The sequence below is a fragment of the Rutidosis leptorrhynchoides genome, chromosome 11 (genome assembly GCF_046630445.1).
Source record: "Rutidosis leptorrhynchoides isolate AG116_Rl617_1_P2 chromosome 11, CSIRO_AGI_Rlap_v1, whole genome shotgun sequence".
NCBI lineage: Eukaryota > Viridiplantae > Streptophyta > Magnoliopsida > Asterales > Asteraceae > Rutidosis > Rutidosis leptorrhynchoides.
The window spans coordinates 108,314,272-108,339,408 of NC_092343.1; positions in this window are offsets into that span (position 1 = coordinate 108,314,272).

A 25,137-nucleotide genomic window follows, 5' to 3' on the forward strand; every position below is an offset into this window, starting at 1 on the left:
CAACGTGATTATATTATAGTAAGTCATGCTGAGTTTCTAATGGAACATGATAAAGGATCACAGATCATACCTTTATCATGTGTTATGTTACATAACTCTTTCATTCTATTCAACCTCTAAACATATCAAGAAAATATATTCTTGATAGTTCTATTCTCAGTGATTCTGGTAATTTGACAAAATGATTCGTGCTATTACCATTCCTTTCTGCTTAATATATTATAATCATTCGAAACTCCATACTTATGAATTCTGGACCATTACTCGCTTCACTAGAGGTTGAGAAGAGAATAAAAAGGGAAAGAGCTCTGAAATGTAAGGGAAGATATAAAGCCCAATAACAACACAGAAATCACAAACCGTGTACATTAATACGAATAGCAATATAAATACACGGGAGTATGATAAACACAATAACCCCAAGAGCATAGTAGAAATAAACAGATTCATCGGGTGGTAGTTGAAATATAAGAATAACAGATATGATAGGTAAGAAAATATCAAGGATTAGAATTGGATTAAGCATTTTTACAATCTTTTAGATATATGAACTGAGGAAGAAAGTATGGGAATGGTGAGAATAATGGAATGGAAGAATTTAATTTATAATGGAAATATCAGACAGAGCAATCAAGGCAGATCACCGCATTCAATTAAAGAAATCCTAATTTCCTTAAATCCCGAAGAATCAGATCTTATAGATTTCCAAGATTTTCTGTAAATCCCTTGAATTCCGGAATTCAACCAAAACAACGTCAAAAGATAAGACGCACCTTATTTTCTAAATTCAACCCTGACTACATCAAAAGTTAAATCCCTATCTCAATTTTTGGTGACAGCTTCACTCGTACGCTTCACATCATCGAATCTTTTTATCTGTATTACTCAATAACGATAAAACTCTAGTTATCAACTCATATTCGTCATAAAAATTTACTTATAGTTAAATATGACAACTTCACTCAAATTTCGGGACGAAATTTCTTTAACGGGTAGGTACTGTGACGACCCAGAAATTTTCGACTAATTCTAAATCAAATTCTCGATACGATATCATATTTCGGGCACGATAAGCCAAGTCTGTTAGGTTGAGTCTCAAAAGTTTTGAACTATTTTCATGAGATCATTTGACCTTTGACTGTTTCCGACGATTCAAGAACAAATAATTATATATAAACAATGGTAAGATGATATATATATATATATATATATATATATATATATATATATATATATATATATACGGTTTCTATACATAATGATGTATATTAAAAATATATATATATATATATATATATATATATATATATATATATATATATATATATATATATAAATGTATAAACATTAAATATTCAATATATGTACAATAAATAAATATTACATAATGAATAAAATGTAACAATAGTATATTAAATTCAATTACAAAAATAAAATTTATAGTTATTTTGTTAAAATAGATATTAATATTAAAACCAATATTGTTAATATTATTAATATTATTAATTTAATACATAATACATAAAATTTTAGATTTTATAAACGTAATTCATTATATCAATATCATTAGTATTAGTATTAATATTAATAACAGTATTATTATTTGTATTATTAATATTATTATAATTATAATTACAATATATATTATATAGATGTGAAAAATAAAACATGTAACTTGTTATTATTAGTATTATTTTAATTAGTAATATTATTATCAGTATTTCTTTTATTATTTCCAATAATAACATTATTATTATTATCATATTATTAATATATTTATTATTATTTACTAATTTGTAATTTTAACATTAATTATAAAGAAAATCATTTACAGAATCGACTTTCTGTTAACATCAGGATCTAACTGTTTTTATTTTTTTTGTATTTGTCTCTAATTTTATCACAAAAAAATATCGAATCATATCACAGCTATAATCCAAAGTTCTGTTAACCATCAATTCTCCTTTTATATATATATATATATATATATATATATATATATATATATATATATATATATATATATATATATATATATATATATATATATATATATATATATATATATATATATATATATATATATATATATATATATATGTCTGTACTAATCGAATTTACCTAGTCGACTTTTATCTGCTATAAGACTCAATGTATTATAGTTGTTATGTAATACCAATTAACTTCACATTATCAATTGTCAATCACAAATTACCCTTTACAGTTTTTATTTTATTAAAATTTAAACAGACAATACAAAGAACACCACGACGGCTCTGTTGTGGACTCTTTATTCGATTCTGTAAATTCTCAACGATTTTTAAAAATTCATTAATGTAGTTATGTTAGAAATCCATTGTTTAAACTATCTGGGAAGTTACAATCTCCAATTTTTAGTACCGACTTCGAATTCTTGAGTCAAAATTTGGGTTTACAAAAGTCAAACTTGTGTTCATCGTAAAATTCAAAATCGTATCAAGGTTTTAAGTCAAATTGATTATTCAGATAGTTTTTATGGTAGATTTAGAACATATTTCATGATGATACTGAAGTCTAAAACATTCTTAAATTCAAATTCAGGTTTAAAGTTCAAAAACGAAATTTCATTACTGTCACAGCTATTATTTTAATTTTTAAACTGTGTTGATTAAGTTAATTGATCTCTAAACGTTTCGTTGTTGATTATGAATCCTAAATTAATATATTGATTGGAGTTATTCTTGGGTTGATCGATTTAGATGAAGGAGAAGACACTTTAAATTAAACGGATTATATAGTTATTTATAGATTATTAAAACAGAAAGGAAGTATTGGAGGGACGATTTGTATGGGAGACGGGTTTTCGAGAGGTCGGGTGTTCGAGTCTAGCATGAGGCACCATTTTTTTTGGAACCCTTTCCTAAGTTAGTATTCTATTATTATTATTATTATTATTATTATTATTATTATTATTATTATTATTATTATTATTATTATTATTATTATTATTATTATTATTATTATTATTATTATTATTATTATTATTATTATTATTATTATTATTATTATTATTATCATCATTATTAGTATTATCAGATTATTATAAGTATTATTATCAATATTATGAGTATTGTTATTATTACTACCACAACTATTATCCTAACTATTATTAACAATAAAATTACCATAATTATTATTGTTATCAGTATTGTTACTTTTAATATTATTATCATAATCTAATACAACTTTTACTTACCATTATTATTATATTTTACTAAATAAATATTATATATAAAAAAATATTTTTTTATAGGAAATATTACATAAAAGGATGTATTAATCATATTAACGAATTTTATGCGAATACTCTTATATATATAACAAATCAGGTATTTTTAACATAAAACTAATTAAATATATATTAATATAACTATCGAAACACTGATCATTTTTGTGTATATAAAAATTAAAGATATATAATATATAATATATAATATAAGTTATAATATATGAATTTGTTAAATTACGATTATATATATTAATAAATATACAAATGATATAGGTTCGTGAATCTGAGGCCAACCATGCACTTGTTCAGTGCCGTCATATACATAATTGCTACGAAATACAGTACAGTGAGTTTCATTACTCCCTTTTTTTATATATTTTTGGGCTGAGAATACATGCGCTGTTTTATAAATGTTTTACGAAATAGGCACAAGTACTAAAGCTAATTCTATGTGGGTTTAAATCAGAAATATACCCTTAGCTTGGTAACATTAAACTACTTGTCTATGTACGGTAGGCGCGAATCCTAAAGATAGATCTATTGGGCCTGACAAACCCCATCCTGACTATGAGATGCTTTAGTACTTCGAGGTTATTTTAAACACACCTGATCTGGTGTACTTCAGAGGGTAAAACATGAACGTTAAGGCTTGTTACCGGGTGCCTACAACTTATAGAATACTTTTATACACTTGCGAGTGTACATATATTTATGAAACTGAAATCTTGTGGTCTATCAAAATTACTGAATTTTATGATTGTATATGATAAACCTATGAAATCACCAACCTTTTGGTTGACACTTTTAAGCATGTTTATTCTCAGGTACGAGTTAAGTCTTCCGCTGTGCATTTGCTCAATTTTAAAGATATTACATGGAGTCGTTCAAGACATATAGAGGTCTGTACCTCGCAATGGAACCAGTTGTTGAAGACTTCGTCCAGGTGGATTAGGACGGGTTATCACACACACACACACACACACACACACACACACACACACACACACACACACACACACACACACACACACATATATATATATATATATATATATATATATATATATATATATATATATATATATATATATATATATATATATATAATATTTTGATTTTTTCTTTAATAATTTTGAACTTGATAATTGACTGTTATTGACTTCATTGGCATTAGCATATCACAACATAAAAGAGGTTGAATTTTTTTCTTTAACGTTTTTGACTAATTTTGAACTTGATAATTGACTATTTTTAACTGCATTACCATTAACATTATCACTAAAAAAATCACAATAGAAGAGGTTGAAACTGATTTTTGAGCTTTTTTGACTATTTTTACTTTTTGACTTTGTTGACTATTTTTAATCTTGATAATTGACTGTTTTGACTACATTAGCATTAGCATATCACAACATAGAAGAATTTGAATTTGATTTTTGATTTTTTATAACTATTTTGACCTTTTTTTTTTTACTGTTTTTGATCTTGAACAGTGATTGCATATTTGACTGTTTTATCTTAAATATGACTGCACAGTTAACATTAGTATAGCACAACTGCTATTTCCATTAGCCAACTGTTTTTGAACCTTGCATTAGCACAACATAAAAGAGCTTTTTCATGATGTGTGCACATGATCTTATTATATATCTTTCATCTATGTCTTACCGGTTCATGTATACATCTAATTCAACATCTTTTGGGTCAAGCTTTGTATTTGTAGTGATAATAGGTTCATAACCTGTATATGCTCCTTTATTTTATGCATATCTGGGATGTAATGGCCCGTCCAAATCCATATGGACGAATACAATAATATTTGGTCCCATTGCGAGGTTTTGACCTCTATATGATACGTTTTACAAACATTGCATTCGTTTTTAAAAGACAACTTTCATTACAACGATAGTTGACAAGTATGCATACCATTTTACAATATAACCAAACTTTAAATGACTTAATCTGTCATTTACTTAATAATATAATCTTTCTGAACTCAACGACTCGAATGCAACGTCTTTAGAAATATGCCAAGAATGACTCCACGTAATATCTTTAATTTGAGCAAATGCACAGCGGAAGATTTCTTTCATACCTGAGAATAAACATGCTTAAAAGTGTCAACCAAAAGGTTGGTGAGTTCATTAGTTTATCATAAATATTCATTTCCAACAATTTAATAGACCACAAGATTTCCATTTTTCATTTTCATTTCCATAATCATTATACAGGCATTTCGCAATCTGCATAACGATAAAATCATTCATATGGTGAACACTTGGTAACCGAACTAACAGGATGCATATAGAATATCCCCCGCATATAGGCATTTAGCAATCTGCATGCTATATACCGGCCGTCGCAATCAGTATATATCAATCGAAGTACTAAAGCATTCGTAACCCGAATGGGATGTGTCAAGGTCCATATATCTATCTTCAGGATTCGCGTCAATTAGGGGCCATTTCCCTAATTCTTAGGCTACCAAGCTAACAAGGGGCGATATTCGGTATTCGTAATCCAACCATAGAATATAGTTTAAGTACTTGTGTCCATTTCGTAAAACAGTTTATAAAACAGCGCATGTATTCTCAGCCCAAAAATATAATAAAAGGGAATAATGAAACTCACTTTAACAGATTTTCAATTCGACAAAAATCAGACTTAGCCACAGATCGATTCATTTACCTATAACAAATATATACATATATATCAAAGTATGATAAATATATTCAAATCATATTTTTATTTACGTGTTGATGATTTAAGTTGTCAAGTTAGCAGTCCAACGTTAGTAGTCCAATGTTAGTAGTCCAATGTTAGTAGTCCATATATATAGTTCAATACATCACCCTGGAATAATCAAGACGTATTGTAAATGTAATGTCTAAGACTCAATCACAACCCATTGTACAACTATTGTCTTTGAAGTTATCTCGACGTGTTGTGTACATGTGTCTTACGATTTATCTGACGTATTGTAAATATATTGTCTAAGACTCAATCACGACCCATTATACAACTATTATCTTTGAAGTTATCTCAACGTGTTGTGTACATGTGTCTTACGATTTATCTGACGTATTGTAAATATATTGTCTAAGGTTTAATCATGACCCACTGTACAAACTGTTGTCTTTGAAGTTATCTAGACGTATTGTGTACATGTGTCTTACGATTAACCAAGACTAGTATAGTATAAGGAAATATGTATAAATACATGAATAATACAAGAAAAGTTAGCTAGGACATGGTTAGTATAGATTTTTGCAAAATAATCCCGTAACTATTTTGGTTATTTCTAACCAATCTTGTTTTGCCCATATCTTCTTCGTTATAAATCGGTTTTGAGTGATTCAAATTGCTATGGTTTCGTAACGAACTGTAGTATTTAGAACTAAACTGAAAAAGTAGTGGTTTATAGTCGGAGTTACAGGTTACAAGTCCATATTTGAAAGAGGTAGTCATTTCCGTCGAAAGAACGACATCTTGATGACCATTTTAAAAAAAAAACTTACTTCTACCTTGAGTTTAACCATAATTTTTGGATATGTTATCATGTTTATATGAAATATTATTTTCCCAAAATACAAATCTTTAAATCAAAGTCTAAGATAGTTTTTTTTTATTATCCAACCCGAAACAGCCCCCGGTTTTACTACGACGGCTTATGTCCGGTTTTACGGTGTTCTTCGTGTTTGCAAGTTTTAAATTATTGAGTTAGCATATCATATAGATATAAAACATGTGTTTAGTTATTTTTAAAAGTCTAGTTAGAAGGATTAACTTTGTTTGCGAACAAGTTTAGAATTAACTAAACTATGTTCTAGTGATTACAAGTTATTTTCTTCGAATAAGATAGTTATATAAGTAAGAATCGAACGATGTTATGAACATAATTACTACCTCAAGTTTAGTAGGTAAACCTACTGGAAGTAACAAGAAATGATCTAGCTTCAAAGGATCTTGGATGGCTTGAAAGTTCTTGAAGTAGAATCATGACACGAAAACAAGTTCAAGTAAGATTATCACTCGAATTAAGATAGTTATAGTTATAGGAATTGAATCAAAGTTTGTATATGAGTATTATCTTGATTTAAAATGATATCTTACTGTAAACAACAAGGATTTCTTGAGGTTGGATGATCACTTTACAAGATTGGAAGTGAGCTAGTAAACTTGGAAGTGTTCTTGATTTTATGAAACTAGAACTTGTAGAATTTATGAAGAACACTTAGAACTTGAAGATGGAACTTGAGAGAGATCAATTAGATGAAGAAAATTGAAGAATGAAAGTGTTTGTAGGTGTTTTTGGTCGTTGGTATATGGATTAGATATAAAGGATGTGTAATTTTGTTTTCATGTAAATAATTCATGAATGATTTATAATATTTTTGTAATTTTGTGTAATCATTCATGCTAGTTGCCAAAAGATGGTTCCCACATGTTTAATGACTCACATGGGCTGCTAAAGAGCTGATGATTGAGTGTATATACCAATAGTATATACATCTAGAAGCTGTGTATTGTACAAGTACGAATACGGGTGCATACGAGTAAAATTGTTGATGAAAATGAACGAGAATGTAATTGTAAGCATTTTTGTTAAGTATAAGTATTTTGATATATGTTCTTAAGGCTTTCAAAAGTGTATTAATACATATTAATACAATACATATATATACATTTTAATTAAGTCGTTATTTCGTCGTTAATCGTTACATGTATATATTGTTTCGAAACCCTTAAGTTAGTAGTCTCGTTTTTATGTATATAGGTCATTGTTAATACACTTAATGATATACTTAATTATCATTATATCATGTCAAACATAATGTATTAATATATCTTAATACAATACATATGTATTTATTTTAATTAAGACGTTATTACGTCAATAACCGTTACATATATATCTTGTTTCAAATTCCTTAATTTAGTAGTCTCATTTTATGTATATAACCCATTGTTAATATACTTAATGAGATACTTACTTATCATAATACCATGTTAAATATATATATATATATATATATATATATATATATATATATATATATATATATATATATATATATATATATATATATATATATATATATATATATATATATCCATATATATATCATCATGTCGTTTTTACAAGTTTTAACGTTCGTGAATCGTCCGGAAAAGTCGAAGGTTACATGAACACAGTTCCAAATTTTTGAATTTCAACTTAACAGACTTTGCTTATCATGTCGGAAACATTAATTCATTTAAAGATTAAGTTTAAATTTGGTCGGAAATTTTCGGGTCGTCACAGTATCTACCCGTTAAAGAAATTTCATCCCGAAATTTGTTTAAGGAAAGTTTGATAATGGAAGTAAGATTATTCTTGTATCAAGAACTATAACTTGAATTCTTATCATGAATTCGATCGTTCATATAATCATTATCAAGGAAATAGATTAATGGAGTATTTTGAATACCGTGAATGAGTCGAGTTCCGTTTATGAATAGCACGAGTTCAATAAATATAGAGTTTTTTTTTTCATCTTTGCCAAAATATGGATAGAACAATTCGATTACGCGAAGAGTATGAATGAAGCTATCGTAAAAGATGGAATTGAGGAAATAAAGTTTCGTCTTAATTTTTGACGTAGTCACAGTTGATTTTCGGATTTCAAGGAATCTAAAGAAAATCTTCAAAATCTATAAAAGATTTGATTTTTCGGGATTCAAGGAAATTAGGATCCTCTTTAATTAAATGCGGTAATATGCCTCGATTGCTCTGTCTGTTATATCCACTATAAATTGACCTCTTCCGACTCATTATTATCACCATCCCTAATTTCTTCATCAATTCATACATCCAAAAGATTGTGAAAAATGCTCAATCCAGTTCTGGTTATTGATCTAATATTGACGTTCGCCACCATTATCCTTCTTTTCCAGCTCCCTCCGGAGGAATCTGTTTATTTCTATTATGCTCTAGGGATTGTTGTATTTATTATTCTCCCGTGTCTTTATATTGCTATACGCATTGATATACACGGTTTGTAATTTCTGATTTGTTATCGGGCTTTATATTTTCCTTTATATTTCGGAGCTCCATGCTTTTGTTTTCTCTTCTCAACTTTAAGTAAAGCGATCAAGACGTCTCGATTTTGTAGGTACGAAATTTCAAATGAACATAACTAATGTTTTAAGCAGAAAGGAATTATAATAGCACGATTTAATTTGGTAAATTACCGGTATCACGGAAAAGATAGAACTATCAAGAAAATATATTCTTGATATTTTTAGAGGTTAAATAGAATGAAAGAATCGTGTAACATGGCACACGAAGATGATATAATCTGTGAATCATCATGTTTCATTAGAAACTCAGCATGACTTACTGTAATATAACCACGTTGATCAGGCGCCATTATATTATACTAAATCATGCTTCGATTCCTAACACTACTTCAAAAACATTCATAATCTAAACTCGAAGTTTATAGAAATTTAGAAACTAAAACAGTTTCCTTTAAGATGTAACACAGATAGCACGAAGAGATAAGTAATTTCGGACAAGAATATTTATGAAAATATCCTTAGAAATATCGAGGATATTTATGAAGATATTTTTGGAATTTCTAAGATCGAAGGTTGATGAGGAAAATTCTTCCTCAAGTATATAGAATAAGTAAGGAGCAAGATATTCGCTAAAGATTTCATCGGATACAGAATCATCTGGATTCTTTATGTACAAGTTTAGTCCTTATGATTTGTTCACCGTCTCCTTCATAGTTTTGCTTAATCCGCTTTCTAGTATCAATTTTCTGTTAAGCTTTTCCAACACTCTATTCTTTATTGTCAAACTTTTGACTGTTAAGGTCGTTTACAGTTTTTGCTGCTTCTTCAGCATTTTCAAAACTCAAAGAACTAATTCGCAGGTTGGGTTGCTTTTCAGAATTCCAGAATTGGAGTACGTAAGTCCAGGAGATAGACATCATATGTAAGTATATAACAGTTGACATAGAAACGTTGCGAAATTCGAAATAATGATTGATGCTTCCCGGTATGTGGTATGACAGTTATCGTTACAAGACGTTGATGAGTATATGATGGATTTCAATGAATAATGATAGTGATATTTCAGAGTGATTTAAGTTGAAAAGTAACGGAGTCGCTGGTACGTTTACTGCTATTATGGTGGAACATAAACGGTTCCCTGGTAACAATGATAGAAAGGCAATCGTATATATATCAAGGTTTAATTAAGGTTTCTCCAAATGAAACGTCGAAGTTGTCTTGCTGAAGGTGTGACAAAACTGGATACTTGAAAAGAAATTGCAAAGTTATTTTCAGTAATAATAATGGCGAAGGATTTATCACGGATACGTGTTAAAGTCTTACTTAGGTTTAGAGAGCTTTCCAGGTGTATGACTATAAGTATAACTCTTTCTTTCTATCAATAATGTGTGGTTGGTTCATCTTCTCGATTGATCAGTAGTAGGGGGTATTTTCAAGAATCATAAAGGGTTTGAACGCAGGTTGTAATCGTCAATATACATATGATGTTCAAGATGAAATCATTCAGGATTTTGAATGAATATATTTATGAGTTTTATGAATAAGAGTGATGTTCTAGCACAGTTTTGAATTCAAAGTATGGTTTTAAAAGATGTAAGGATCTAAGAGTGATGCTATCTGTTATATCTTAACTTGGATTCTGATCTATCAAAATCAGAATATGTAATTGAATCTGAATGAAAATGGTTGTTCTGATTTCTATGGAAGAATATATATCGTTGTGAAAGTAGTGAGTATAGATAATGAATATCGAATAATTGAAGAGTGTACAGTGTAACATATTAATTGTGAACTTAAATATTTCTCGGTGGAAGATGTTGGTGTTCGTGGAATTCTTGTGAATTTCGCAAGGTTACAATGATATTTTCTAGAAGGTTTCAGGTACATCTGAAATGAAAGTGTAAAATCAAACATAATTGAATAATACACTTGGTTTATTAGGGGACATAATTATTTGAGGTGATGTAGAGATTTAGGTTGTTAACGAAGGATGTATATCATGGCATTTTAGTAATGTGAATTAATCGAGTAGTATTTACCCTTCAAAATTCACACGTAACAGCTTAGTATGAAAAGATATAATATGGTTTCAAAATTCATATATATATATATATATATATATATATATATATATATATATATATATATATATATATATATATATATATATATATATAAAATATATATATAAACTCTTTGGAAATAATGAGTTAATATTTCATAACTCGATAGTATAATATTCTTATTGGTGATTGATGTGTTGATATCTGCGGTGGTTATGGAACTTTTGGAGCTTGTGGTACTGCCGGTGTTGATGATGATGGTGAGACTGCTGGTGATACAGGTACTGTTGATGGGGGTACTGGTGATGCCGGTGGTGTTGCTGGTGCTTGTAAGTTGTGCACCATATTCTCCAGATTGATTACTCGATCGCGAAGTTCGTTCACTTCTTCTATTACTCCAGGATGATGGGCGGTCAGAATGAGCGGATGAATAAGGTTTAGAATAGTAGATATGATGTATTCATTGCGAGCTATTCTGGAAATGAGGGTGAAGATGGTGTTCCGAACAGGTTCGCCGGTAAGTGCTTCAGGTTCTTCGCCAAGAGGGAAATTTGGTGGATGGAAGGGATCGCCTTCTTCTTGTCTCCACTGATTAAGTTGACTATGAACCCATCCCCAATTCTTCCAGAATTGGTGATGGCTGATTGGTTGATCCATTCTGGTTACACTGCTTTCGGAGCTCAGGTAGAAATCCATATCGGAATAGCTGTCAGATTCTGAGGAACTCGAACTAGTTGCAGGATTCATCTTGCACAGTTAGAAAAAGGATTTTCAGTATGAAATGATTTTCGGATATCGGATGATATTCTATTTGCATAGAATACCTATATAGAGTATAAAGGATTCCGCAAATTACGGAGGAATTTTCGGAAGCTGTCAGACAAAGTTTACAGTAACAGATACGCTAAGATATGAATTTTGTCTATACACTAATCATGCAATCAATGCAATAAGATGTGTCTAGACTAAGAATGTTAAGCAGGTAATTCCCGACAAGAGATGATAAGCAAAACTTTTGACATGCAGACACGGTCGAAGTCCAGACTCATTAATGCATCATAACAACTTATCAGTTAGACACACTAATGCAAGACCTGGTTCGCTAAGACCAACACTCTAATACCAACTGTAATGGCCCGTCCAAATCCATATGGATGAATACAATAACATTTGGTCCCATTGCGAGGTTTTGACCTCTATATGATACGTTTTACAAACATTGCATTCGTTTTTAAAAGACAACTTTCATTACAATGATAGTTGACAAGTATGCATACCATTTTACAATATAACCAAACTTTAAATGACTTAATCTGTCATTTACTTAATAATATAATCTTTCTGAACTCAACGACTCGAATGCAACGTCTTTAGAAATATGCCAAGAATGACTCCACGTAATATCTTTAATTTGAGCAAATGCACAGCGGAAGATTTCTTTCATACCTGAGAATAAACATGCTTAAAAGTGTCAACCAAAAGGTTGGTGAGTTCATTAGTTAATCATAAATATTCATTTCCAACAATTTAATAGACCACAAGATTTCCATTTTTCATTTTTATTTCCATAATCATTATACAGGCATTTCGCAATCTGCATAAAGATAAAATCATTCATATGGTGAACACTTGGCAAACGAACTAACAGGATGCATATAGAATATCCCCCGCATACAGGCATTTCGCAATCTGCATGCTATATACCGGCCGTCACAATCAGTATATATCAATCGAAGTACTAAAGCATTCGTAACCCGAATGGGATGTGTCAAGGTCCATAGATATATCTTTAGGATTCGCGTCAATTAGGGGCCATTTCCCTAATTCTTAGGCTACTAAGCTAACAAGGGGCGATATTCGGTATTCGTAATCCAACCATAGAATATAGTTTAAGTACTTGTGTCCATTTCGTAAAATAGTTTATAAAACAGCGCATGTATTCTCAGCCCAAAAATATAATAAAAGGGAATAATGAAACTCACTTTAACAGATTTTCAATTCGACAAAAATTAGACTTAGCCACAGATCGATTCACGAACCTATAACAAATATATACATATATATCAAAGTATGATAAATATATTCAAATCATATTTTTATTTACGTGTTGATGATTTAAGTTGTCAAGTTAGCAGTCCAACGTTAGTAGTCCAATGTTAGTAGTCCAATGCTAGTAGTCCATATATATAGTTCAATACATCACCCTGGAATAATCAAGACGTATTGTAAATATAATGTCTAAGACTCAATCACAACCCATTGTACAACTATTGTCTTTGAAGTTATCTCGACGTGTTGTGTACATGTGTCTTACGATTTATCTGACGTATTGTAAATATATTGTCTAAGACTCAATCACGACCCATTGTACAACTATTGTCTTTGAAGTTATCTCGACGTGTTGTGTACATGTGTCTTACAATTTATCTGACGTATTGTAAATATATTGTCTAAGGTTTAATCACGACCCACTGTACAAACTGTTGTCTTTGAAGTTATCTCGACGTATTGTGTACATGTGTCTTACGATTAACCAAGACTAGTATAGTATAAGGAAATATGTATAAATACATGTATAATACAAGAAAAGTTAGCTAGGACATGGTTAGTATAGATTTTTGCAAAATAATCCCGTAGCTATTTTGGGCTGCTAAGGATCTGATGATTGAGTGTATATACCAATAGTTTATACATCTAGAAGCTGTGTATTGTACGAGTACGAATACGGTTGCATACGAGTAAAATTGTTGATGAAAATGAACGAGAATGTAATTGTAAGCATTTTTGTAAAGTATAATTATTTTGATATATGTTCTTAAGGCTTTCAAAAGTGTATTAATACATTTTAATACAATACATATATATACATTTTAATTAAGTCGTTATTTCGTCGTTAATCGTTACATGTATATATTGTTTCGAAACCCTTAAGTTAGTAGTCTCGTTTTTATGTATATAGTTCATTGTTAATACACTTAATGATATACTTAATTATCATTATATCATGTTAAACATAATGTATTAATATATCTTAATACAATACATATGTATTTATTTTAATTAAGACGTTATTACGTCGATAACCGTTACATATATATCTTGTTTCAAATTCCTTAATTTAGTAGTCTCATTTTATGTATATAACCCATTGTTAATATACTTGATGAGATACTTACTTATCATAATACCATGTTATATATATATATATATATATATATATATATATATATATATATATATATATCATGTCGTTTTTACAAGTTTTAACGTTCGTGAATCGTCCGGAAAAGTCGAAGGTTACATGAACACAGTTCCAAATTTTTGAATTTTAACTTAACAGACTTTGCTTATCATGTCGGAAACATTAATTCATTTAAAGATTAAGTTTAAATTTGGTTAGAAATTTCCGGGTCGTCACATGGGAAGTTGGGAAAACATATGTAAACTAACAATATGAGCGGGTTGGATACTTGGGTAACAAGTCTAAATCAACTTCATAATAAGTATTGTACTTCAGATTCGAATAATCTAAGGGTAATTAGTAAAGCTATATTGATCACACTATTAGTTGGTTAAAACTTTGTACATCGTTATGATTTAAGAGCATAGTTGGCAAAATGGGTTTGGGTCAAAACAAGTAACTGTATGTTCTGGCCAAAATATGTATTGTTAGGAACCTGTCGGACCTTCTTAATGGGCTGAAAGATATATTTGAATTATGAAAAGTATGGCGTTCATCAAACGTAATTATGGTCAGCAAAGTCAATTTGGGTCAATGACTAAATGGTAATGATATAACATATACGTTTCCAGTTTGTTTGATTAAGACTCGCCGTGCAACGCACGGGCTCTTAAAGGCTAGTTGAAGAATAAAGCGTGAAATGATAATGCATTAGTTTTTCATAATAGAATATTATTTGAACGGTAGTAGTTAATTGTTGTACTAAGCTATTAAGTATGAACTTTAACGGGTAGGTAATACCCTAGAAATAATTATAAAATGCTAATAAGAAGAAAAGGCTTTTATAATAATTGGTTCATATTATTAATATGCTACGATGTACTATTGACTACTCATTATACCTATAATGTTCTATATGATTAATTTATCTCTGTTGTGTTTATTGAAGAAACATGTCTCAAATGTCGGATGCTGAGTTTAAGGTACTAGTCGAGAAATGTGTGAATGAAAGAATTGCTGTAGTCGAGGCAGCAAAAGCAGTAGCCGTGAATACAAACTCACGAAATGGATGTTCATACAAAACCTTTCAAGCATGCAAACCACAGATGTTTAGTGGAACTGAGGGACCAGTCGGTTTAACCCGATGGTTCGAAAATATGGAGTCCGTTTTTAAAATCAGTAATTGTGCGGATGGAGACAAGTCAAAGTATGCTTCATGCATGTTGCAAGACACTGCACTTACTTGGTGGAACAATTATGCTAAAGCAGAAGGAGTAGATACGGCATACGATATCTCTTGGGAAGAATTGAAAAAAATGCTAATCGAGGAGTACTGTCCTCGAAACGAGATCAGAAAAATGGAAACTGAATTACGTAATCTGAAGGTTGTAGGTGCGAATCTCACCAACTATGAAAAGCGTTTCATGGAACTAGCTTTGTAGTGTCCAGAATTAGTACCAAATGAGAAACAAAAGATAGAGATGTATATTGACGGTTTGTCAATCAATATCAAAGGAAATGTTACATCGTCCAAACCAAACACGATGCAGGAAGCCATGAGAATGGCACACCAACTCATTGACTAGGTCACAGAGAGTTCGATTAAGGCACCAACTACCGAAGTCAAGACAACTAAAGGAAAAAGGAAATGGGAAGACCATAAGGGCAAAATTACTCACCCGAAGAGGCAAGAGACTTTTAAGGGCAAATAGGATGGGGTAATTGCTAGTCAAAACAACAAGGGACCCCATCCATTCTGCAAAAGATGTTACACACATCACTCAGGTTATTGCCAGGTGGTCTGTGATAAATGCAACAAGAAAGGACATGTGGCGAAAGATTGTTATGCCACTGTTTCTGGAGTGAAGACAAACCCGACCGATGTCAAGAAATGTTTTAGATGTGGGAAGCCTGGTCACTTTAAAGATTAATGCCCTGATAAGGAGAAGAACAAAGAACTCGCACGTGTGTGGGCATTTAATATTAGTGCCAGTGAAGCGCGTGAGGATCCTGATCTTGTCACGGGTACGTTTATCATTAATAACCTATTAGCTTACATTATATTTGATACGGGCGCTGATAGAAGTTATAAGAGTAGAAACTTTTGCACTAGGCTAAACTGTCCATTGTTACCTTTAGATGACAAACATACTGTAGAGTTAGCTTATGGTAAGCTAATAAAAGTTGATAAAATTTTCCATAGTTGTAAGATAAACTTTGGTGGTGAAACATTCAAAATCGATTTGATACCCGTAGAATTAGGAAGTTGTGACGTAATCGTTGGCATAGACTGGATGTCCAAAACAAGAGCGGAAGTTGTTTGCACTGAGAAAGTGATCCGCATCCCTCGTAAGGATGGAATGTCATTAATGATTTATGGGGAGAAGAGAAACTCGAAGCTGAACCTTATCAGCTATATGAAGGCTCAGAAACTTATAAGAAAAGGGTGTTATACTGTTCTGGCACACGTGAAGAAGATCAATACCGAAGGAAGAAGTATTGATGACGTGCCAGTTGTAAGAGAATATCCTGAAGTATTTCCAGAAGAATTACCAGGCTACCACCACACAGATGTGTAGAATTCCAGATTGATCTCGTACCAGGAGCTGCACCTATAGCCCCATCCCCATATAGACTTGCACCTTCAGAAATGCAAGAATTACAAAACCAATTGCAAGAATTATCGGATCGTGGATTTATTCGTCCCAGTTTTTCACCTTGGGGTGCTCCTATTCTGTTCGTTAGGAAGAAGGATGGATCTATGAGAATATGCATAGATTACCGAGAATTAAACAAATTAATGATCAAGAATCGGTACGCATTACAGAGGATTGATGATTTGTTTGATCAATTGCAAGGATCAAATGTTTATTCTAAGATTGACTTACGCTCTGGATATCATCAGCTGAGAGTGAAGGAAGAAGATGTTCCTAAAATCGCGTTCAGAATCCGTTACGGTCACTATGAGTTTTTAGTCATGCCTTTTGGATTGACTAATGCTCCAGCAGTATTCATGGATCTAATGAATCGCATCTGCAGACCGTATTTAGACAAATTTGTCATTGTTTTTATCGACAACATATTGATTTACTTGAAGAACAAGGAAGACCATGAGCAACACTTAAGACTGGTACTAGAAATACTCAAGAAAGAAGAACTGTACGCAAAATTTTCGAAGTGTGATTTCTGGTTACAAGAAGTACAATTCTTGGGCCATGTTGTTAGTAAACATGGAATTAAAGTTGACCCCGCCAAGATCGAAGCCATTAGTAAATGGGAAACCCCGAAGACTCCAATACAAATCCGCCAATTTTTGGGTCTTGCTGGATACTACCGAAGATTCATTCAAGATTTCTCTAAAATCGCCAAACCCTTAACTGCATTGACTCAAAAGGGAAAGAAGTATGATTGGTCCACGGAACAGGAATCCACATTCCAGTTATTAAAGAAGAAGTTAACGTCTGCACCCATTTTGTCATTACCGGAAGGAAATGATGATTTCGTGATCTATTGTGATGCTTCGCGCCAAGGTTTAGGATGTGTATTAATGCAACGCACAAAAGTTATCGCATACGCCTCACGACAACTAAAAGTTCACGAAAGGAACTATACGACGCACGATTTGGAACTTGGAGCAGTAGTTTTTGCACTCAAAATATGGAGACACTATCTATATGGAACCAAGTGTACATTGTACACCGACCATAAGAGTCTTCAGCATATTTTTGATCAAAAACAACTAAATATGAGGCAACGTCGCTGGGTAGAGTTATTGAACGATTACGATTGTGAAATTCGTTACCACCCCAGAAAGGCTAATGTTGTAGCTGATGCCCCAAGTCGGAAAGAAACGGTAAAACCTCTTAGGGTTCGAGATTTGAACATTACAATTCGTACTGATCTCATAAAGCAAATTCAAGCAGCACAGTTAGAAGCTTTAAAGGAAGAAAATGTAAAAGGCGAAATGAGCAAAGGGTTAGAAAAACATCTTGAAGTAAAAGCTGATGGAACCCTGTATTTTGCTGGTAGGATATGAGTACCAAAACATGGTAATCTAAGGCAACTAGTACTAGATGAAGTGCACAAAACGAGGTACTCAATTCACCCGGGAAATGGGAAAATGTACCACGATCTCAAAAAGTTCTATTGGTGGCCTAATATGAAGATAGAAATTGCTACTTATGTAAGCAAATGTTTGACATGTGCGAAGGTCAAAGCTGAACACCAAAAGCCGTCAGGGTTACTGCAACAACCCGAAATTCCTCAATGGAAATGGGAAAGAATAACCATGGATTTTATTATGAAATTGCCAAGGACTGCAAGTAGTTATGATACTATTTGGGTGATAGTTGATCGCCTCACTAAATTAGCTCACTTTCTACCAATAAAGGAGACAGACAGTATGGAGAAATTAGCACGCTTATATTTGAAGGAAGTAGTTTCCAGGCATAGTGTACCTATATCCATCATATCTGATCGTGACACCCGATTCACATTACATTTTTGGCAGTCATTACAAAAAGCATTAGGAACTCGATTAGATATGAGCACCGCTTATCACCCACAGACAGATGGCCAAAGTGAAAGAACAATACAAACATTAGAAGACATGTTACGAGCATGCATGATCGACTTTGGAACCAGTTGGGATCGACACTTACCCTTGGCAGAATTCTCATACAATAACAGCTATCATACGAGCATCAACGCAACACCATTTGAAGCACTTTACGGTAGAAAGTGCAGATCTCCTATTTGTTGGAGCGAAATAGGAGAAAGACAACTTACTAGACCAGAAATTATTCATGAAACCACCGAAAAGATCATTCAAATACAACAGCGATTGAAAACGGCCATGAGTCGTCAAAAGAGTTATGCTGACGTAAGAAGAAAATCGCTAGAATTTTAAGTGGGTGACAAAGTCATGTTAAAAGTGTCACCCACGATTCGATAAACGAGGAAAGCTAAGTCCTAGGTACGTAGGACCCTTTGAAATCACTGAAAGAATTGGAACAGTTGCTTATCGATTAAAGTTACTGCAAGAACTTAGTGGTGTTCACGACACATTTCACGTGTCAAATTTGAAGAAAAGTTTAGCTAAAGAGGATGTCGTAATTCCTCGTGACGAAATACGAATCAATGATAAACTCCATTTTATCGAAGTACCTGTTGAAATCATGGACCATGAGGTCAAACAATTAAAACAAAGCAAAATACCGATAGTTAGAGTTCGTTGGAACGCAAGATGAGGACCCGAGTTTACTTGGGAACGTGAAGATCAAAGAAGCAAAAGTATCCACAATTGTTCACTGATATCGCTCATAAAACAGGTACTACTCAAAATTTCGAGACGAAATTTTCTTTAACGGGGAGGTACTGTGATGACCCGGAAAAATTCGACTTATTTAAACCAATTCTCTATACGATTTAATATTTTTGACGATAAGCAATGTCTGTTAGATTGAATCTCAAAATTTTGAACTGTTTCATATATTCAATTACCTTCGACTATTCTCGACGATTCACGAACAATTATATATATATATATATATATATATATATATATATATATATATATATATATATATATATATATATATATCAAAAGATGTACAAATTAATATATTTCTAAACGAAAATATATGTATATTTTACAATGTTATAAAATATAATATTTACTTAGATATAAAACGTCTTGATTTAAAAATACTATTAATTATATTGTAGTAAATAACGAGAAGACGATTTAAAGAAGCAAATGACCAAAATATTAAAATGTATAAGTTACATTTCAAATAATATAATTTATTGACAAATAAGTCTAATTATTAATAAAGGTACTTATCGCGAACCGTAAAATACAAGATATTAAAGCGTACGAAAAGATGTTCGAGAAATCGGAACCGAGACATAAACCGGGCGTAAATATACGAGACAACGGAGCTAAAATTACTAGTCAACTATGCACAAGAATATAATATAATATATATATAATTATATAAATTATATATATATATTATATATAATTAATTAATTATGTCGACAAGCTAGTGAACAAAAATCTCTGAGCTAGAAATGCGCACCTTCGCGATCGCGGAGCTGTAAGGCATAAACTCTTCACGATAGCGGAGCCGTCTGTCTCACAAATGGCATATAAAAGCCAAGGGTGCTGCTCGAGTTTTTTACACAATTTCATATCTCTCTATCTTTCTGCATACAAATATATTTATATTTATAATTTATAATTTATAATTTAAGTTTAATAATAATAAGGTATATACGCGGGTATTTTTAATTCGGATTTCAAACCGTTTTAAACTAAGAAAATATTGGGTATTGTTCGGGGTATTGTTCGTGAATCCAAGACCAACCATACAATCATCCACTATCATTACGTTTACGCAATTTGCCTACAATATTGAATCTTAATATTGAACCGTGAGTTTATAGATCCCTTTTTAAATGCTTTAAATATTTTTGAGCTGAGAATACATGCAATTTATTTTAAACGCAATGGACACAAGTAATTACTTTTTTAATTCTACACTGAGTTAAATCGAAAATCCCTTAGCTTTGGTAACTAGTAGCTGCCAGTACATAGGATGTGGACTGGTGGGCGCGAATAATTGTATATGGATCCATAGGGCTTGACATCCCCGTCCGAGCTAGTAGTGCTAGCCTTTTAACGGACGTATGTTATTTGAGTTTATGACACGTTGGTTTGCGTGTATTAAAACGAATAGGGTAATTGTTATTATAGCGTTAAGTTTAGTTACTAGGGTGCTCTGTTATGTAGAACCTATTGATAAACTTTTGATGAAATCTTGTGGTCCATCTTTATATACTTATGACTAGAGCAATTAAATCTATAACTCACCAACATTCGTGTTGACCTTTTTAGCATGTTTTATTCTCAGGTTCTTAGACTGCTTCCACTGTGATGTGCTTGTTGCCTGCATGGAGTCTCTCATGTTTTGTATAAAGTTTATTGCATTCGAAACAAAACTACGTTGTGTAATAAATAAATTGGACTGTGATGTCAACCTATAAAATAAAGACTTATGTATTTTGGGGATTTGCTTATACCTAAGCACTCGCCCACATGTTTATAACTTTCTATGTTTAAAGAGTTACTTATTTTAATGAATGAAATATTTTATCAAAACGTATCATATAGAGGTCAAAACCTCACTGTGGAATCAATGATTAACGTGCCGCGTCAATAGCGATTTTGACGGGTCGTTACATATTGTGTACATGTGCCTTACGATTTATCCGACGTATTGCATAACTATTGTCTTAACTAACTAAGATTATATTATATTGTCTTAGGTTTAACCAAGACTAGTATATTACAAGGAATTAATCATGACGGATATAGGAACAGTTAGTTAGGATATTGTTAGCGTGGATTCTTAACAAAATTTACATACATGATTAGTTTGTTTCTAACAAATTTTATTGTGTCCATAATTTCTTCATTATGCCACTTGTTAGATTATAATCTGTCAAAATCCGAATATGAAATTGAATTTGAATGAAAAAGGTTGCTCTTTGGTGAATGGATATGTATATCAGTGGTTGTAAGTAGAATAGTTAATGGCTGTTGAATCAGAATTGGAGAATGTATAGTGTAATATATTAATGTGAAATCTAAATATTCCTCGAGTATTACCTACCCGTTAAAATATTCTCACCATTAATAGTTTGTACGAAAGACTTTTTATGTAGAACCATATGTAGAACTGAAATAAATGATATAGAACGATAGGTAGGACGGTGATTATGCTCGAGGTACAGATTGTGATGTTGAGGCTCGTGTTGTTGGTGGTACTGGTACTGTTGGTGCCGATGTTGGTGGTGCTGTTGGTGCTGATCCTGGTGGTGCTTGTGATGCCTCCAAGTTGTGCATCATACTTTCCAGAACCGCTACTAGAGCGCGAAGCTCGTTGACTTCTTCTATTACACCGAGATGATGAGCGGTGGGAACGAGTGGATGGATAAGATTTAGAACAGTACATATTATGTAATCGTTGCAAGCTATTCTGGAAATGAGGGTGAAAATGGTGTTTCGGACTGGTTCGCCGGTAAGTGCTTCAGGTTCTTCACCGAGTGGTGAATTTGGTTGGTGGAAAGGATCACCTTCTTCTTGTCTCCATTGATTGAGTTGACTACGAACCCATCCCCAATTCATCCAGAATTGATGATGGCTAATTGGTTGATCCATTCCAGTTACACTGCTTTCGGAGCTCAGGTAGAAATCCATATCGGAATAGCTGTCGGAATCCGAAGAATTCGAACTAGTTGCAGGATTCATCTCGTATAGAGCAGGGAAATGATTTTCGATATGAAATAGATTATAGGATTTAGATTGGTATTCTTCAATACATATTTACATATGTATATTTATATAATACCAAAATCCCATAAGTTTTGGAGGAATTTACGGAAAGTGTCAGACAAAGTTTTCAGTAATAGATACGCTAAGATATGAATTTTTCTATACACTATCTATGCAATAATTTGTACTACGACGTGTCTAGACTAAATGATGAACAGGTAATTTTCGACAAGAAATGATAAGCAAAACTTTTGATATGCAGACACGGTCGAAGTCCAGACTTATTAATGCATCTTAACAACTATTAGTTAGACACACTAATGCAAGACCTGGTTTGCTAAGACCAACGCTCTGATACCAACTGTAACAAGCCGTCCAAATCCATATGGACGAATATAATAACATTTGATCCCATTGCGAGGTATTGACCTCTATATGATACGTTTTACAAACATTGCATTCGTTTTTAAAAGACAACTTTTATTACAACGATAGTTGACAAATATGCATACCATTTCACAATATAACCAAACTATAAATGACTTAATCTGTCATTTACTTTATAATAATCTTTTTGAACTTAATGACTCGAATGCAACGTCTTTAGAAATATGCCATGAATGACTCCAAGTAATATCTTTAATTTCAGCAAATGCACAGCGGAAGATTTCTTTCATACCTGAGAATAAACATGGTTTAAAGTGTCAACCAAAAGGTTGGTGAGTTCATTAGTTTATCATAAACAATCATTTCCATCATTTTAATAGACCACAAGATTTTAGTTTTCATTTTTCATAAACATCATACAGGCATTTTGCAATCTGCATAAAGATAAAATCATTCATATGGTGAACGCCTGGTAACCGAACTAACAAGATGCATATAGAATATCCCCCGCATACAGGCATTTCGCAATTTGCATGCTCTATACCTGCCATCGCAATCAGTATATATCAATCGAAGTACTAAAGCATCCGTAACCCGGATGGGACTTGTTAGGTCTAATAGATCTATCTTTAGGATTCGCGTCAATTAGGAGCCATTTCCCTAATTCTTAGGCTACCAAGCTAACAGGGGTGATATTCGGTATTCGTAATCCAACCATAGAATATAGTTTCAATTACTTGTATCTATTTTGTAAAATAGTTATAAAAACAGTGCATGTATTCTCAGCCCAAAAATATATATAAAAGGGAGTAATGTGTGACGACCCGGAAATTTCCGACCAAATTTAAACTTAATCTTTAAATGAATTAATGTTTCCGACATGATAAGCAAAGTCTGTTAAGTTGAAATTCAAAAATTTGGAACTGTGTTCATGTAACCTTCGACTTTTTCGGACGATTCACGAACCACTATTTGTAAATAAGATATGTATATAAATATATGTATTTATTTGAGAATGATATTTACATATATAAATGTTTCCAACATGTTAAGCAATCAAACTTGTTAAGACTTGATTAATTGAAACGGATTTTACATAAACGTTTGACCATCCAGTTTGTCCGACAATTCACGAACGTTAAAACTTGTAAAAACGACATGATGATATATATATATATATATATATATATATATATATATATATATATATATATATATATATATATATATATATATATATATATATATATATATATATTTAACATGGTATTATGATAAGTAAGTATCTCATTAAGTATATTAACAATGGGTTGTATACATAAAATGAGACTACTAAATTAAGAAATTTGAAACAAGATATATATGTAACGGTTATCGACGTAATAACGTCTTAATTAAAATAAATACATATGTATTGTATTAAGATATATTAATACATTATGTTTAACATGATATAATGATAATTAAGTATATCATTAAGTGTATTAACAATGAACTATATATATAAAAACGAGACTACTAACTTAAGGGTTTCGAAACAATATATACATGTAACGATTAACGACGAAATAACGACTTAATTAAAATATATATATATATATATATATATATGTATTGTATTAATATGTATTAATACACTTTTGAAAGCCTTAAGAACATATATCAAAATACTTATACTTAACAAAAATGCTTACAATTACATTCTCGTTCATTTTCATCAATAATTTTACTCGTATGCACCCGTATTCGTACTCGTACAATACACAGCTTCTAGATGTATATACTATTGGTATATACACTCAATAATCAGATCCTTAGCAGCCCATGTGAGTCA